The 6,000-nt window shown below is 38.1% G+C and overlaps 1 protein-coding gene and 1 pseudogene across 9 annotated transcripts in view; one reads left to right on the plus strand and one right to left on the minus strand.

Moving 5' to 3' along the window:
* Nrg4 (neuregulin 4) overlaps positions 1 to 6,000 on the minus strand; it is a 218,543-nt gene that overhangs the window by 28,833 nt on the left and 183,710 nt on the right. The window lies entirely within an intron of this gene.
* The window catches only part of LOC115068511, a 58,129-nt pseudogene continuing 53,220 nt past the window's right edge, over positions 1,092 to 6,000 (plus strand).

Genomic DNA, 6,000 nt, shown 5'->3' on the forward strand with positions numbered 1-6,000 from the left:
CCATCAAGGTACAAGAGGCAACAAGTAGAACAACTAGAAAAGAAACTCCCTTCATTATATAATAATCAAAATGTGAAACAGAGAACAAAAAAAGATATTGAAAATTGTGAGAAATATCAAGTCACATATAAAGGCAGGCCCATCAGAATAACAGCTGACTTTTCAACAGAGACTATGAGAAACAGAAGGGTTTGGACCTATATCCTACAAGTCATGAAAGAACACAGATTCCAGCTCAGACTACTATACTCAGCAAAACTATCAGTTGTAATAGAACGAGAGCAATTAAATCAAGAAGGCAATTAAAAAATTCCTAGAATTTTTATAGCTTGGTGTGGTGGCACATGCCCTTAGTCCCAGCACTTGAGAGGAAGAGGCAGGCAGATCTCTGTGAGTTTGAGGCCAGCCTGGTCTGCATAGCAAATCCAGTCCAGCTGTGGCTACAAGGAGACCCTGTCTCAAAAAGACAAAAAAAATTCCTAGAATTTTTAAATTAATTGAATAAAAATGAAAACACAACATATGAAAATCTATGGGACACAATGAAGGCAGTTCTAAGAGGAAAATTTATAGCTAAGTGCCTATACCAGAAAATTAGAAACATCTCATATAAATAAATCAATGATGTACCTGAAGGAAAACCAAGAACAAACAACACCTAAAAAAAAAAAAAAGTAGACAGGAAGAAATAAATAAGATCACGGTTGAAATTAATGAAATAGAAATGAAGAAAACAATACAAAGATCAATGAAACAAAGAGTTGGTTCTTTGAAAAGATTAACAATATTGACAAACCTTTAGATAAACTAGCCAAAAGAAAGAGACCAAAATTAACAAACTCAGAGATGAAAAGGCAAACATGGGGCTGGAGAGACAGCTCAGCGGTTAAGAGCACTGGCTGTTCTTGCAGAGGACCTGGGTTTGGTTCCCAGCACCCAAAAGGTGACTAACAACCACCAATAACTTTGGGGGAATCCAACTCCCTCTTCTGACCTCTGCAGGCATTGCACAACATGGGTGCACTTACATACGTGCAGGCAATACACTAATCCACATAAGATAAAAATAAGTCCAACTTGGGCCCAGTGGCATGGTTCCTGCAAAGAAGGATGGCGAGAAGGACTGTTCTGCCATCAACAAGGTGGTGACCTGGGAATACACCATCAACATTCACAAGCACATCCATGGAGTGGGTTTCAAGAAACATGCCCATCAGGCACTCAAAGAAATCTGGAAATTCGCCATAAAGGAGGTGGGTACTCCAGAAGTGCATATTGATACCAGGCTCAATGAAGCTGTCTGGGCCAAAGGAATAAGAAATGTTCCATATCGTATCCATGTTCGTTTGTCCAGAAAACAATGATGATGAGGATTAGCCAAACAAGCTGTATGCTTTGGTAACCTACATCCTGTTACCATATTCAAAAATCTACAGACAAGTCAACGTGTTTGAGAACTAACTGCTGAGAGTCAAATAAAGTTATAAAATTGCAAAAAAATTAAATAAATAAATATTTAAAAAATAAAAGGCAGGGGGCTGGAGAGATGGCTCAGCGGTTAAGAGCACCGGTTGTTCTTGCAGAAGACCCGGGTTCGAATCCCAGCACCCACATGGCAGCTAACAACTGTCCGTTACTCCAGTCCCAGGGGATCCACAAGCCTCTTCTGATCTCCGCGGGCATTGCACAACACAGGTGCACTGACCTACATGCAGGCAATACACACATACACATAAAATAAAATTTAAAAAAAAAGCAAACAGGCAAACATTACAATAGACCCTGAGGAAGCACAGAAAACCATAAGGACATACTTTACTTTTTTTTTATTAATTATTTGAGAATTTCATATGTGCCTACAATGTATTTTGATCATATTCACATCCTCCATTCTCATCCCATAATTCTTCTCAGATGCAAAGGACATACTTTAAAAATCTACATTCCATTAAACTAGAAAATCTAAAATATCTAGATATGTATGGCCTACATCAAAATGACATAAATAAACAGACTCATAACAACATTAAGATATATGCAGTAATTAAAAAATCTCTCAACAAAAAAGAGCCCAGGACCAGATGGATACGGCCCAGAATTCTACCAAACCTTCAAAGAAGAACTAATACCAATACTTCTTAAGTTATTCTGTAAAACACAAAAGGAAACTCCCAGATTTTTTTCTATGAAGCTAGTATTACTCTAATACCCAAGCCAGACAAAGACCCAACAAAAAAATAAAATTGTAGGCCAAGTTCTCTTATGAACATAGATGCAAAAATCCTCAATAAAATAGTCATTAACTGAATGTCAGAGCACACCAAAAAGATTATCTACCATGATTAAGTTGGCTTCATCCCAGAGATGCAGGGACAGTTCAACATATATAAATCAATAAATGTAATCCAGCACATAAACAGACTCAAAGACAGAAACCACACGATCACTTCATTAGACGCAGAAAAGGCCTTTGAAAAAATCCAATATCCATTCATGATAAAAAGCTATGGAGACTATATTCTAAATATTCTCTCATATTTACAGACAAGCGTACCTCTCACCACTCATCAAAGAAGCTTCTTTTTGCAATAGATGGAGACTCTTAAAAAGTTCCACAACTGGTCAAATGCAGAGAATAAGTGTCTGTGAGGTGCCCAGCCCTAAGTGACACATCTACAATTCAACCTCTATGCCTAAGGCTCATGGAACATTATAGGACAGGGGGTGGAAAGAATGTTAATGTATGTTTCAACTCTCACCGGCAAGGCTTCCTTCTTTGTGTGGCAGATGGTAGTTAACCTAGAAAGCCACAGCTGACCAAAGGGCAGAGAATAAGAGACTGCATAATGCTTATCCCTGAACAGGATACCTATATCAAACCTCTTCCACCCAAGGCTCAGGGATCATTGTGGAAGGGGGAGCGGGGTGTATTTCTATTAAAATCAGTAACAAGACAAGGATGTCCACTCCATTTCTGTTTAATATAGTAACTGAAGTCTTAGCTAGAGCAATAAGACAAATGAAAGAGATCTTGAGAAGAAAGAAGTCAGATGATATGATTCTATAAATGAAAGACCCTAAAGACTTCACCAGGAAACTACCAGAGCTGATGAACACATTCAGCAAAGTAGCACAAAACCAGTAGCCTTCCTTTATGATATATCCCCCAAACTCAATATCCTACAACAGAGATGCTTTGTTCATTCGTATTTGCTATTGCCCTTTTTACAACAGCCAGGAAATGGAAACAACCTAAATGTCCATCAACTGATTAATGGATAATGAAAGTATGGTATGTTTACACAATGAAATATTATTCAGTTGCCCAAAACCCCACAAAATTGTGAAATTTGCAGGTAAGTGGATGGAACTGGAAATAATCAAACCGAGTGATATAACCCAGACCCAGAAAGAAAAACAGCACATGTTCTCTCTCATAGCTGGATGCTAACTTTGAATTCTTAGATATACATGTTTCAATTGGAAAATCCAGAGAAGTCAGGAAACAAATAGCCAAGGGGGGGGGCTTCATGGTAGGGGAGATAGAATGTAATGCTATAAAGGGGGGAAGAGGAATAATAGAGTAGGAAGGGTTAATTGGGGGGGATGGAAGGGAAGGGCAGAGGAGGGAGTATGGGGAAGGGTATGTAACACTAAAGACCTTCAGAAAAAGCCATATAGAAATCTACAACTATAGATTGTAGAAGCTTCTTAAAGTATATACATATACATTATTAAAAATTTAAATGGTTACCTTATAACAGGGGAACAGTGACCTTACTAGACACCACAGGTAGCAAAGCAAAAATCCGATGCCAGGGATGGACTGCCCTTTTTTGAAGCTGTTGACCAGGAGTCCCAAAGACTCTCAAACAATACTGGCCATTGTCCATGCTCTTGGTTGTCCTCCAGAACTTGACAGTAAAACCCTATTGCTAAAGACAGTATGTACATGAGAAAAAACAAGGAGAAATCAAGCTGGTACTGACTTCAAAACTTCATCTCTACTGGCTAGCTTTCACAGTGCTGGAAGGTGATATGCACGCTACTAGAAGAAAAATATTCATCATTAACCTTACCCAGCTATGAATCTTGTGTGCTTTAACAACTGGCCTGACAAGATATAACCTCTGGTGTAATAGTGACATGCATACTATGGAAGTAACCAATCACTTTCTCATTGGATTTAAGATTTGCTTTATAAGATGGAGCCCATACCTGATACTGACATCAGGCCTAGGAATATGTAGCTAGACAGGTCACAGGCCACAGGGGAGAGCCTAATACTATTATTCTAAACCAAATAGATATAGTATCAAAGTGATTTCTAATGACTTTTTAGACCCATAGATTAATGCATCTCTCAACTTCACTGGAGAAGCTTGCTTATGCAGCAGATTGTGATTAACAGAGAAACCCACAACTAGACAATATGCACAGAATAGGAGGCCACAGAGTGATTATTCCTGAATTAGACACCTATATCAAACTTCTGCCTCCAAAGGCTCAGGGATCATTGCAGAAGAGGTGGCAGAAAGACTGTAAAAGTGAGAGGTTGTGGATAATGAAACGGAAACAGACAGTTGGAAGTTATTCACATGAGCTCACAGAAATGGTGACAGCATGCACAAGTACCGTGTAAGCTCAAGCCAGACAGAATCCCAGCATAGAAGAGGGGAAGTAGGTAAGAATCTTTAACTCTACCTGATGAATTATTGGAACCTGATGGTTGCTGAGAAGGAGAGTGTCAGTTTTGTTTAAGGGTGTGACTCTTGGCAAGTTAACCAGGCTCCAGTGGATCCACATTTGGGCCTGAACACATACATACATACATACATACATACATACATACATACATACATACATACAATATATAAAAGAATACATGAAATTGAGTAAGTGATAAGGGGGGTGCAGATGGAGAGGAGATCTAAATATAATCAAAATATAGTTTATGAAATTCACAAAAGTTCAATTTTAAAAAGGGGGGAAAAAGCAATTTGATCTGCTATGACTTGGGATGGGGAGAGTCACCTTACCTCCATGAATAGAACCACCTACTTCATAAATATTCATAGAAACTTAAAAGAAATCCCCAGCACAGAATGCCATGGGTGGCCAATGCCCCCTTTGTGTCAGTCTGCTCCAGTCTTTATCTGGGTTCTATTATCTCTTTGCTTTGCTAAATAAGCTTTTGCTTAAATTGTGGAAAACAGCAACAACAACAAAACCACCAACAACGAAATTCTTTAAATAAAAGTGTTTATTTACAAGGTACCCCAGGATGTTATAAAGTTTGTAGTGAATTATACTTGATAATAATTCTATGCTTGAATAAAAGTGCCCATCACTCCCTCCCCTTAAGGTACTTTTTTGCAAAAAAAAAAAAAAAAAAAAAAAAGGGGGAGGAAGGGAGGCTGATTTTGTAAAACTAATTTTCATCTCTTTCCAGACTAATTAGATATTTAGAAATTATTCTCTGTCTCCCACAATAGACTAATAAATAGAACACACATATAAAATTATATGTGAACTAATTACTAGTTTTAGTAGCTAATGTGATTGACTAACAGCCTACATATAAATAAGGGGAAAGAACATCAATACTTAGCACATGGAGTCGATTTGAGTTTGCTGAGATTATGGAAGATGTTTCATGAACCTCAAGTCATTCTCCATGCAAGGCAGTGTAGTTACCATTGGCCTCATGCACTCTAGGCAACACACTGGTTCTCTCAAACTACTGCAAAGATTGCTTTGAGCAGACATAGAAAGAGAACATAAGGACAGGACATGAGCAACAAACTAAAATGCCAGATGAAGGTATTCAGGGAAAAAGTCACAATTACCTACAATCTCAACATTAAAATATCATTTTCCCCAGAGACTCAAGAGAAAAAAGTGAAAATAACTTGTTTCTTTCCTTTCTAAGTTCACTTTCAACTTCCAAGAAGACACACACACACACACACACACACACACACACACACACACCCCTAT

Source organism: Nannospalax galili, unplaced genomic scaffold, assembly GCF_000622305.1.
Source record: "Nannospalax galili isolate Female #2095 unplaced genomic scaffold, S.galili_v1.0 scaffold28, whole genome shotgun sequence".
Lineage (NCBI taxonomy): Eukaryota > Metazoa > Chordata > Mammalia > Rodentia > Spalacidae > Nannospalax > Nannospalax galili.